The sequence below is a fragment of the Bradysia coprophila genome, chromosome X (genome assembly GCF_014529535.1).
Source record: "Bradysia coprophila strain Holo2 chromosome X, BU_Bcop_v1, whole genome shotgun sequence".
Classification (NCBI taxonomy): domain Eukaryota; kingdom Metazoa; phylum Arthropoda; class Insecta; order Diptera; family Sciaridae; genus Bradysia; species Bradysia coprophila.
This window is the reverse complement of record NC_050737.1, coordinates 8,813,982-8,827,378: the sequence shown is the minus strand read 5'-3', so window position 1 is coordinate 8,827,378 and position 13,397 is coordinate 8,813,982. Positions and strand designations below refer to the sequence as shown.

The following is a 13,397-nucleotide window of genomic DNA, read 5'->3' as shown; positions in this document are numbered from 1 at the left end:
TACTGAATGATTTGTTAGTTATATCTTAATTTTTGTGTGTGTTATTGTTGTGATGGCTAAATTATTAAATTTTTCATATACCGCCCCCTGGACCCCCGCATTTTCTGGCTAAATGCCTTTTTATTTCAACATTTTGTTGCGATGTTTGCGATACGTATCAATTTTCAATGTTGGTATCAAAAAAAATAGTATGAACGACTCGGGGCAAAAGTAAAAAAAATTCAACCTGTGCGATTAGAGCCCTTGCCTTCGGCGCGGGCTCCAACTCTCGCACACGGTTGAATTTTTTTACTTTCGCCCCTTGTCATTCAATGTACTATTGTTCCCTTGAGTGTGAGTCATGGGGTTTTGAACTGAAAATACACCATGATCACCATGATTAAAAATGTATGGAAAATGTGATTAAAAACGTTAAATGTAACAATTTTCTGCACTTTGTTAACACGATAACTTAAATAAATATCAACAGATTTTAAAAAAATGTTTGGTGGAGAATGGAATTCCTGAGGTTAGGTTCCAAGATAGATTAAGCTGGTCTACCGATCTAGCTGACGTTGCTATACGAATTTTTGTATCTATTTCAATATCATTTTTCGTGTTATGTGATTTTGCCTTGTAAACAAAACCGAATAAAAAGAACAAAAATTAACGAGTTCATTTTGTTACTGGGGCATTTATAGACAAGCTTTTGAAGATTTTCAGTGAAACTAAACAGAATATTAAGTTAATTATGAGAGTTTTAGACCGTTATAGTAGTTCGTCTTTTAATTATGTTTTTAAATCATTTCATTGAAATAAATCATTGGTTTCTAGGAATCTTGCGCCGCGTCATTCACAATAATTAACATTTTCACACATTTTGTATAAGGAAGATGTCACTTTGTGAATTATTGTGAATGACGCGGCGCGAGATTCCTTAACACAAACATAATAAAACAAAGTCTAAGTCGCAAAAAGTTTCTAACATAGTTGAGGCGGCTGCATTAGTCCATCCAAGATTTTCATTATGATGCCTTGTGTTTTCTTCCTTTTGTTTATGCCATACTGACAGGTGAAACTTTAAAATTTTTAGTTTTAGACATGTGGCGTATCGTTGAAAAGCTGAGTGCTCTTTCAGTACCTGAAATGAAATGATTCGCGACAAATATGCTACTCAAAATTGACAAAAATTCTTGACTTGGGTTGCTTCAGGAATCAATGAAAAGTACACTTTCTAAAAGTTTTTGAAAAGCTTTTTTGTTTCGAGTTCTTCATGAAATTATCGATTAATAACGTCAAATAGAAATAACTTGTGATGCATCGTCAGTCCAAGATTTCACTTCAAAGTTGAGCAGTTTTTCGTTGGGAACAATATTTTAACTTTAAAAGGCCTCCCAGTTCACAGAAATTGTTTGTAAATTTAAATCGGTCGGGCCATCGAAGGAGATTTTCCGTAGCAATAAGCAAAAAGTGACATGAGTGGGAACAAAAAGTGATGTCACTGCAACGCAAATTGAAATTGAAGGTGAAAGAATATGTAGTTTGTGGTCCGCCTGAATGAAAAATCGTTTTTTTTTAAATCAAACCCTACTTGAAAAACATGATAAATGGAGAAGCTTAAAGCGATGAAGAGGAAAAGCTCCCACCTTATTACGCTTTAATAACATAGTCTAAAGTACTGAAAGGAAAAATAGTTATTATGACTAGAGATGAGCGGGCCGACGTTTTTTCAATACCCGACCCGACCCGGCCCGATCCAATTTTTTGAACCCGAGCCCGACCCGACCCGAGACTTTTCTCTTCGCGGCCCGACCCAACCCGACCCGAAAAAATCATCGGCCCGACGTGACCCGACTTTTTTTTACTACAAGAAATTTAATGAAAAATCATTTTCTACGCATAAAAGCTTTGCAATAATCTTATACGCGAAGTAAAATAATAAAATAAGTTAGTGTTTCATGCTTTATAGGCTTTTATTGGCTTACTTTAAATTTGTATTTCTAAGTCGGGCCGGCCCGAATTTTTGTTTTCAAAGCCCGACCCGACCCGGCCCGAATGAATTTTCAAAACCCGGACTCGAACCCGATCGGGCCGGGTCGGGCCGATGTATTTCGGGCGGCCGCTCATCTCTAATTATGACCATGAAATTGGGCCTTCGAATTGTTCCAAATATAGAAATGCTTATTGTTATATGAATAATAGTTTTTTCATACCTACTTCATACTTCGTCGCACTTTTTCTCCGTCCAATATGAAAAATACTATTCGTACCAAGTACTAAATTTTTTTTTTAGCGTATTCGATTCCAGACCTCGCCTTCGACTCTGTCTGGAAACTTCTCACACGCTAAAAAAGACTTTTAGTCCTAGGTACGAAATATACTATTCATGCAACAAGCTTCGAATTGGGGCTGTTTTTGTCATAGATCTGATGTGAAATACATCGTGGGGAAAAACAGACGACGTTTTCTGCAACCAGCTGAAGGGAAAAAAAATAGTTCTCTGCGATTTTACATCTAGATGGTCGAATGGTGATGCTCGATAAATATTTAGTTTTGTTGTCGGGGGTTCGAAATTTGGTCAGGGCATATCGTTACTAGCGACAAAAAGCAAAAAATAGGAAAACAAAAAAAGGTCCCTCGAACGTCATCCAAATGACGCATGAAAATGTTCACTTTTCGAAACGCAGTTGCAGAAAATGCTTTTTTGAGGCACTAAGCAAAATATATTAAAATTTGTTGCACCGCTGAGGCATGTGAGTTTTAAACATTTAAGAAAATTTAAGGCTTGTAAAAGGCAAGTCGAACTGGACGCTGAAGTTCAGATTACCTGAATCTGATTAGAACCAAATTTTATTTGAAACCGAAAGACCAATAGAAATTCAGGTAAATAAGGTCAGTTCAAGTGATACCTGACCTGTTTCAAAATTTTTGCAAAATTCTACAAATTGACTTTGCAGCTTTCCATTGGACTTAGCAGAGCTTAAACAGAAAAAAAAAGTTAATATGAGTAGAGATATTGGATAGCATTTAAAAAAAAAATAGAATCGGTAGATCTGCGCATAACGGATCAGTTTACTGCCACATAAAATGCAATTAACTGCACCATAAAACGATAAAACAATAACATAAGAAATATGAAATTGTACAAACGGCATTCTTACAATAAAGCCATCCGTTTTATTCATCTTAAAATTGCAGTACACATATAGCGTAATGTCGTCTGCAATAACATCATTTAAGATATGGTTGAATTTGAAATCTTCTGAGACCCATCGCAATTGTCAAAGTTCGCACACGATAAAATGTAATAATGCAAAAGTTTTCGGTACAACTTTGCACATTCGCAATAATGGAGTTCCGTTTTCTATGTTATGATGACGATGTGTTGAAGTGAAATGGTTACGCTGAATAAACTAGAATGTATGAACTCTGGGTGGGATCTTCAAATCTTCCAGGAACATTTCGGGATAAAATCAAAATATGGATAGAGGAAAAACGAAAACTTACAGCAGAAAAAATAATGTTTCGGAGTAATGCAGATTTTATTAAGAAAAAAATTTAATTCTCTCCCATTTTTTTCCGCTAAAATATGTGGGAATGCACTGATACAATGGCGCCTAAGGAAATAGATGCCATAAAATGTGAATATGAAATTCAAAATGTTTTCAACAAAGACGAACAGGAAGACATTTGATGAACATAAACTTTTTAAATTCTCAAATGGTTCAAATTTTAAAGTTTAAAATCGAGACTAAACTATTCCTTTTGCATTACGCTAGAAAGCGAATTAAAGGAATTGATAGCAGAGTTTTACAGCTATATCAAATCTATACACTGAAAAACTCATATATTGTGATTTTCACGTTTCTTTTTTCTTTAATGCTTTATTCTGCCACTTTTACTCCATGCACTTTTAAACGTGCATCACATTCGAATGATACCACCAATTCACTGTAAATTTTCAAAAACTTCCTCATGAGGTTGAACCGCCTTCAGTTGTCTAAAACCATGCAGCTTGAAAAGCTTAATAGCAAATTTGTTCCATTGTAAGGCTTTAGCTTTAACAGGCAAACAAACAGTTTCAAAATGCAGACTTTACTAACTTGTAACAATTGACCAAAGATCGTGACTTTGAAAACAATTCAACAATTAGAAGATTATAATCTTACTTGCGTAATTCAAATTGAATGACTTTAGCAGATGAAATGTCTCAAAAACCTCATTGAACAAATGTTTCAATTAGGAAGAGCTCACCTTACGAGTCTCGTTTATAAAGGAACGACTGTGTAAAGATGATTTCGTTTGGTGGTTTGATACTCTATTCATTTCCTATTTTCTTTTTTTTTCATGTTCTTCTGTTCTTCCACACTTTAACAATAATATCCCTTGTTGATATGTTCACCTCAATCGTTTCACGACGAACAATGGAAAGAATCTTCTAGCGTCTCTAGCGTCACCGAAATGCATTGGGAAGAATTCGTTTTGAAATTGAAAAGTATACTCACTTCAACGAAAATTCCAAACAATTTCACCAATTTAAATAAAAGAAAACTCTACTTCCGCCATATACACCCTTTATGATTGTACATTTTTCAAATAATATAAAAGAGACGCATCACATTCGTCAACTGGGACTTTTTTTGTTGTATTGAATTGAGTTTATTGAGAACATACTTCGCACAGATATATACAACTAGGTGCCTAGGTGGTTGTAACATATTTTTCATTCAGATCTGTTCAATATATCTAATATCTTATATTGTATACACGGCACTATAGTATGATATGACATCTTTTAAAAGCTCAATGTCATGGCATTATTTTTATTCAATTCTTCTATTACGTTTTTTTTCCTCTGTCATCTTCCTTTGGGACAAAGAAATAAACGAAGTGGTTTATTTTAAGGATTTGTACCTGGAGGAAGTTTATTTGATATAATAAAGAGAAATAAGAAAGATATAACATAAAAAGACAAAGTTTTGTTGAGAAAATTTAATCAATTTGGTCGCATACCATGGGAAAGAGGTATGTATAGATAATAACGTATATCCTCCGTATCTTTCTCCGTTTGTAAATAATTTTTCTGCAGGCAATTTGTATTGCTTCCGTTTCATACATACCCGAAGAGAATGCCATTTTTTACATGCTTTAACCACGTCCAATTTATGATTAAACTTCGGAATTGTGATCAGCTTTGCTTTACATTCGAGAATAAGAGGCGCTGGAATGGAAATGCAGTTCTCATAAAGACTTTACAATGATTCCTTTGCAATTTTTCCATTCTGCGTTCTGTTGGATCAAGCTTTTTTTACACGAGAATATCGACCTCCGCTCTGCCTCGAATCAACAAATCTCACACACACGACAATTCGAACTTTCATATATACTAGCATTTGTTAAGCGGTCAGATAGAATGAAGTACGCAACCGACTTCAATAGTTATTTGTTAACCCAGTGGAGAAAGTTTAAACAAGGGCGAAATGTTGCGGCCGCAAATCGCTCAATGTGGAATTTTCTATTTCTTTCCGAGGTGAACACAACTTTTCGGTTTTACATGCTTTGAGGAAATAGTATTTTATATAACTGGGGATAAAAAGATGAAAAGTAGAGTTTTCGTGTGACTTTTGTTGATCCGAGGCGAAACCGAGGTCAATAAACACACGAAAATGAGACTGTTCATTTTTATCCCGAGTTATGTAATGAATTTTACATACTGAGCGCTTGAAATAAGTGCTTGAAACATGAAAAGTACGGTTTTCGACGCATGTACCATGTAAATAACATAAATAGCGTGTTTTGGTGTTCAGCCATATAGGTGAGAAAGTGATCATTTTCTCAACCAATATGGCTGAACCATTCTGTGTCGAATTTCATTTCAGCTGAAGAAATAAGTAGATACATGCGCTCTTATAGAGTATCTTGAGGGGACTCAGCCAACTCAAAAACAATACCCCCAGCTCAGTGTAAATAAGTGGTATTGACGTGAGTGGATATTGTTATTGAATCGGCTGTGTCCTCTAAAAACAAGTCAATAGGCTGTGTCCTCTAAAAACAAGTCAATAGGCTGTGAACAGAGAGCGAAGATAAGTTACATGTATCTGGTCTTGAGGACAATGTTAAGTCTAGTTTTCTCTAACCGCTTAGACAATTTTTTTTGCATAGTGGAATATACAAATTTACAACTGCGATGACTATGACCTGAAGAAATTGCTGCGACTAATGCTAGTAAATTCTAATAAGAGTATTGGATAGTGGTAGGTTCTACCCTGACTCTGTAAAGATAAAATCTCATAATTAATTACATCAAATCTTTCAATTGGAATCTTTTTTTGAATTTTTTGTAGATGTACTGTGAATGCTGTTGCATCTAATCCTTTTTCAATAACACAACATTCTTCTGTCGAAAATCGACAGTGTGAATTTTTCTTCAAGCATTCTTCAATGAATTTCCCAGGTAGAGTGTTTCATCGAATTATCTACTTATGTGCGACTAAACATGTGTATGTAGTATCCTACACGACAATTTTTCCAGTACACATTTCCACTAATTAGAAAATAACTTTTTTTTTCTCCTCATATACTGAACACGGAAATATATATTACGCCTGCAAGCATTTTTTTACTCTGCGATAATTTAACGAAATGAAGAAAAAAAATCCCGTCGCTTTCACACCTTTTTCATACACAAAGTCAGAAAATTCAAATGGAAAATGTTAAATATGTAATTCAATTTTTTTCGCATTTTTGTTTTGTTATGTATCGTCAAAGCTATATAAATGAATGTGAAACACTCAAGGAAGCTGAACGAAGGTATCCAAGGTATTAAAAGAATAAATTAAGACCAGGTTATGGCCCTTCTTTCATAAATACATTAACTCTTAAGTAGCTTTTTTGCCCGTTGAATAATTCATTCATTTTCGTTTTATTGTTTTTGAAGTTAGTTTCTACGTTTCTGGTTGTATGGCGTTTATTATATTGCGCCATATGGATACATACTATACATACGTACACCTCTGATGAAATTAAAGTCAAGCCGAATTTTCGGTGTTTTTTTAATAAATAAAAAGATGAATTAGAGTGTATGTTTCGTGAAAAGCTTTGTTAATTGAATGATCTGCTTTCAACTTGTGTATCAGTTGAATGTGGAGTGCCCGGATGTGTTGCTGGTTTCTATACAACAGTTTGAAGTCTTTATACCAATTAGACTATTCGACCCGATAAACGTGTGTATTACATAAATTTGTGTACTCAATTTCATGTTAACCAAACCATTTTCATACATCTTCACAACCTCCATTCTCTTTATAGCAGACTTTTTTTTCCCAAGGATTTAATTAAAACTTTTAGAAGCAATCAATTGCAAATCTCGAAATTTTTCTTTTTCTCTGAAAATAAAATATATTGAGAATGGTTTCAAATAGTAGTGAAAGACATTCATGGAACTGGAAAATCTAACAACTTCATGCACACTCACTACACTCGATTTTACCAATCAGAATATAAATGTTGAGTTAAATGAAAAACAGGTAAAAGCTATTTAAAAAAAAATGGGAACAAGATCGCTACGTATAAAATAAATTGAATAACCTGAAGGAATTCGCTTCAGGTTACACTTTTGTCTGTTTCATCTACGTATATGATGAATAGCACCGAAATATACGATGTAACTTCAATTAGAGCGAATTTATTTATTTCAGCGTTCATCGACAAACGTTTGAAAGTTTTGACGGAGTAGTGATTGGGTTTGCTATTGAAAGTGGTCTAACCCTTACAACACGCCGATTTATAGTCGATACAATTTCTTTGGCTTTGTTAGTTTTGCATCTCATCTAAAGACAAACAATGTCATCGAAAAATGAAAAAAAAAATCCTTTCACACGAGACGAAGGATTCGTCATGTGTCCGAGTGCGAAATCAAATAATTTGTTCTTCCTTCGGGGTTATGTACTTTACAAGCTGAACGCTGTGTTCAGTGGAAATGTCAAATGTTTACCGAAAATTATGAAACTTTGAATGAAGAGTAATAGTATGCTACATACTTAGTTGTCTTGCGACCAGAAAAGGACTCATTACCGTCTCGCTCAAAACCAGCTTTTCGCATTTTCTGGACGCAAAACAACGAAGAACCGTGTCTTGCTGAGACAGTTTTTGTTTCAACCTTTTCAAAAGCCTTTTATCATAAGTTCGCCTCGGATATACCGACGTTCGTTGCTCAGAAACACACTTGTGAGTTTGCTTTTATCACAAAATTGTTACCTCAAGTAATGCATTACTTTCAAAGCATCCAATGTAACAAACTATTACAATCACAGTCGACGGGATGATGTAAAGTGTTTGCTATCATATCATACACAGCAAACACAATTTACTATGCTGGTGCTTGTAATAAGGCTGTTACATGTATAGGCAATAACCTTTACATCACTCGCATAGTAAAACGTCGTACTACACACGGAAAATAAAGTTATATCTCGTATCACGATGAGTAAAAGTACCTCGGGCTACCGCCCTCGGATACTTTTTCTCATCTGGATACGAGATATCACTTTACTTCCCTTGCATAGTAATGTACTATTATCGGATGCCTATGTGATAAAATAATATTACTCGTTTGAAAACGGCTCTATTCTGCACATAAACATAATTTTTGTCGACTAAATTCCCGCACAATATCTAGATTCATATTAAATATTATACAATTTAGCATATTTAACTCGAGCTTGAGTCAAGCTGCTTGACTGTATACACTAGTAAAAACCACAAGGGATTGTTATAGTCCAGAGATTTTCCATGTAAGTTAAAGTAATCTATTGTGCTTAACTCTACATCCTCCTCACTACGGAAAACCACAGGGGAGTATATAGTCCAAACGGTTGCACGCAAGGTAGAGCATAGTCTCTAATGCTTAGCCCGACATCCTGCTACTGATGTATTTTTGCAATTTATTAATTTACAAATCCAGTCAGAGTATTCGAAAGTGGATTTTGATTTTTCAAATTCTTCGGAGGGAAAACTAGCATTTAGGCAGCAATAATTTTATCAAGATAAATTCATCTACTAAAGTTCAGAGCAGATAAACTCTGACGGGAATTGAGCTTTCATATCATGCTTAATTTGTGAATGGCTCCTTAATATTCAAGCGTTCATCTTTGTCCTTACTTTAACTGTTCGTCCGTTTCAATTATTCAATGTGCATATGCGAATGAATAAATCAATTTGAGTGTAAAATGATGTTTTACGTCGATCTGTGCAGTGTGTCTTTTTCGTGCGATAATTAATTTCCATGTTAATCTACCTGATTTGACTAACAAACATGACAAAATGCCAAGTCTGTTCTTCAACTTACCCTTCATTTTAACGAATGTTTTTCAATGCCATTAACTGTTCGCAATCAATTTGAACTCGTGTGCGTCGATGAATAATTCAAATTTATTTTCGTCTCATTTTGCGAAAAATAAAAATAATTTCCTAGAGATCAATGCCAAACAAATATGGAATTTGCACACACACTGTTTAGGTCTCTATTGTATTTGCTGTTAAATTTATGAAAATTTAATGAAAATGAATTCCTTTGTCCTTAGTTAATTTGATATAAATAAGCCAAAATGAGCAGCAACTCCAACAGTGTATCAATCAACAAACTGTGTGCTCATAATCCAAATAAATAGAAAAATCGTGAAAAATGTTCCAAATAATTTTGTCGTTGATTCTTATCGTGTTGTGTGTGGCTTTGGTACGAATATATATATTTATGAGATACGAATGGCTCAGTACGGACTAACTTTATGTTTATCCATTAGGTAAACTCTGTTCCAATAGCGCAACCAAATGCCGACCCAGAGGCTAGGCCAACATTGTTTCTGGTAGCATTGTTAGCACAGCGGGCACAACAGGCAATTGCAGGAGCTGGAAGATAATAACTATAGTTATAGGATAAGCCGAAATTGTAATCTTGAAAAAGTCAAATTGAATAAACATTTAAGTTAAACTACAGCCAATCTTTCAATAGAAAAAGGAAAAACAAAGTGTTCTCGTAGATCGTTGACACAAAGTACAATGTTCTAAAAAAATTCACATAAAACAATGGAGCATCCAGAACAGTCGCCATTTCTCTTTTAGCGATAAGTTGATTCTATTAACTTAAAATCGATGGATGCGAAATTGTAGCCTGTGACAAAAATCCTTTTAGAAAAATGTAAGACATTTGTGATCGTTATTTCGGGGTAAATTTCCAACAATGATTCTGGTAAAAGGATTTCATTAACATAAGATGAAGAAGAAAACTAGATAAAATTTATAGGAAGATGGTACGCCAAAGATTCAGATCAGAGACTGGTCTTAATATCAATAAAGAGGAATTAAATACCTAGCTTACATGAATTCTAATTGTATCCTTCCGTCAAAGTCCGAAGTTAGTTTTTATTTTTTATTCTATTTTTTTTTTTTGATGAAACACTCTACTTCCTAAGAATTGCTGTACTTAAGAGGCATCGATTTTCTTCTACTTCTTCTTCTTCACTGCTGGATGTAGGCCTCCCCTTTTGTCTTCCATTCTGAACGATCCAATGCCATTTGCTGCCAGTTTGTCCCCACCATTCGCTTGATCGAGTTCGTCCATCTTTCTGGTGGTTTGTCCATTGGTCGTGTCGTTTCGTTGGTCGTCTTTAATTCATTATGGCGTTGGTCCAACGTTCGTCTGTCATTCTCGCAATGTGTCCTGCCCAATTCCACTTCAGAGATGCTATCCTTTCCATCACGTCCACGACTTCCGTTTGTTGCCGAGTCCACTGATTCGTCATTTATCTCTAAGCGAGGCATCGATGCTTTGCTGAAAACATACATTTTTAAAAACTGGATTTTAATTTACTTTTCATGATACCTTTACACCAGAATTCATTTTCAAAAATGTACGTCTTCAATAATGACCACGAATGTATTAGCTTTCAAAAGAAAATACATTGGGTTGCAGCAGTTTAATCAACTCTGAGAAACGTTAGAAGTTTACCAACATTTTTATAAACTAGAATAAACTATTTAAAAAGGCGCCCAAATTTCAGAAAAACATCTAAGCCTCTTAATAAGAAATTCAGATAGAAGGTGAAGCTGTTACTTAAAATATTTTTTTAAACCGCTAAATTCGCCGGCCGAATTTTACTGACCAGCGCACGGTTCTAGTATTACTTTAGTTGATGTAAGTATTTGCAACCAACAATTATTTACACCTGCAATGAAAACAAGATGCAATATCATACAAACGCTTGTCGGTACGTTTTGGGGCTCCACGGCAGAAACACTAAGGACATCGTCTTTTACACTTTATATTCGACAGCAGAGTACTGTTGCCCTGTTTGGGGTCACAGTTCCCACGCTAGAAGAGTCGACACGACCATAAACAATTGCTTGCGGATTATAACAGGCAACATCAAATCAACACCGACGGCCTGGCTATCAACTTTAGCAAATATACAACCACCGTACATTAGACGAAACGCTGCATCAGTGAGAGAGGCCAAGAAAAGCTTCAACAATCCATCATGACCACCATGACGACTTATCCGACAGAAGTGGTACACGGTTTGCGTCTAGAAAACCATTCTGGGTGAAGATCGAGGAAATTGACTTCGAAAATTACACCCCAGAAGAGAATTTGTGCAACGACTGGAATGCAACAGACCTAACCAACTCAGAATTAGTTGAAAATCCGAATACAAAGCTACCCGGATTCGATTTGGATCGGAAAAGTTGGCTACAACTGAACAGAATTCGGTTCAACCATGGACGCTGCAATGCGCTCTTGCAAAAATGGGACCCGGGCATCTCACCAGCATGCGACTGTGGCCACCCAACCCAAACCATACACAACATAGTGAATGAGTGTGCTGATCGACGTTACGATGGTGGGCTTCAAAATCTGTTTTTACTGGAAGATAAAAGTGCGGCGATATACCTTAACGAGCTCGACATTATCTTGTGATCAACTTGTTTCGTTCGCACATGTTTGTAATGACTAAATGTATTTGACGATATGCAAACCCTATACGAGTGAATAAAAACCTGCAATGAGTTCCTCATTGGCCCACTTGATATTTTTCTTGAATTTTCGAGTTTCACAAGAGAAAAACTGGAAGCCTTTGATCCATCAATTTACTATCCAGGGGTTATTTTAATTACATGGACAGTACGCTGAAATTATAGCCTATATTTATGCGTATTCCTTGGTATCTTCTTCTTACAAAAATTCTTTGTTTAAATAGTAACACCGCAGTCCTGACCGCCGATGTGTTAGTTTTGATTAAAAATAGAATTGCTTATGGTACGTAGTTTTGCGAAAAGTGAGCACATTCAAATAATGACTTCAATGTTAAGAGCAGTGGATGCTTCGCCTACATTTGTGCGTATTTTTCATGATAACTTTCTACAAAAATCCTTCTTTTGAAACCGTAATAATCACCACAAATATGTTAGAATTCAGTAAAAAATGTATTCCCTTGTATCAGTTTGACCATCTGCGAGAAAATTAGTAGTTTGTGAAAATAAGACTCACTGTTTACCTTTCTCAGAGCTCGTAAAACTATCACAAACAAATTTATTTTTGGTGGAAATTGCGGGCTATCCAAAAAGACTTTCGGAAAAAAGATATGATCAAAAATACAAAATATAAAAACGCACAAATATGTCAGCTAGTAATTTCAGCGAACACTGCTCTTAATTTACCTCATTTGACTACCAAACATGACAATGAGTTCTTTAACTTACTCTTCATCCATCGTAAGGCATGTTTTGCAATGTCATTTATACTATTTCGTATCAATTAATACTCATGTACGCACATACTTGCAATAATTCAATGAATAATTAAAATTTATTTTCGTGTCGTTTTGAGCAAAAAAAAGAATAATTTTCTAGAGATCAATGCCAAATATGAAATTTGCCGGTTTTAATTGAATTAAATTATATTAAATTTATGAAAATTTAATGAAAATGAATGCCTACCTTATTTGGTATAAATAAGCCGAAACGTATTAAAACTCCAACAGTGTATCAATGAAAAAACAGTGTGCTCATACTTAAAAGAAATAGAAAAAACGTGAAAAATGTTCCAGATAATTTTGTCATTGATTCTTGTTATTTTTTGTGTGGCTTTGGTATGAATATATCTGCGGAATACGAATGACAAGGTAGATCACGGACACGGACTAACGTTTTTTTTATCAATTAGGTAAACTGTGTAGCAATACCGCAACCAAATGCTGACCCAGAGGCTAAGCCAACATTGATTCTGTTAGCATTGTTAGCACAGGCTCAACAGGCTCAGGCACAACAGGCAGCAGCAGCACAAGCAGCAGCTGCTGCAGCCGCTGCTGGAGCTGTAAAATAAATTAACTCTAAAATAACATGAAATTATTTCCGTGAGAACG

General features: G+C 35.1%; 1 long non-coding RNA gene across 1 annotated transcript; it reads left to right on the top strand.

Annotated features, from left to right (window-relative positions):
• Positions 1 to 9,597: 9,597 nt before the first annotated feature.
• On the top strand, positions 9,598 to 9,967 carry LOC119080296. Its single transcript, XR_005088306.1, has 2 exons — positions 9,598 to 9,712; positions 9,780 to 9,967. It is a non-coding gene; the product is annotated as an uncharacterized LOC119080296 (long non-coding RNA).
• The last annotated feature ends 3,430 nt before the right edge of the window (positions 9,968 to 13,397 follow it).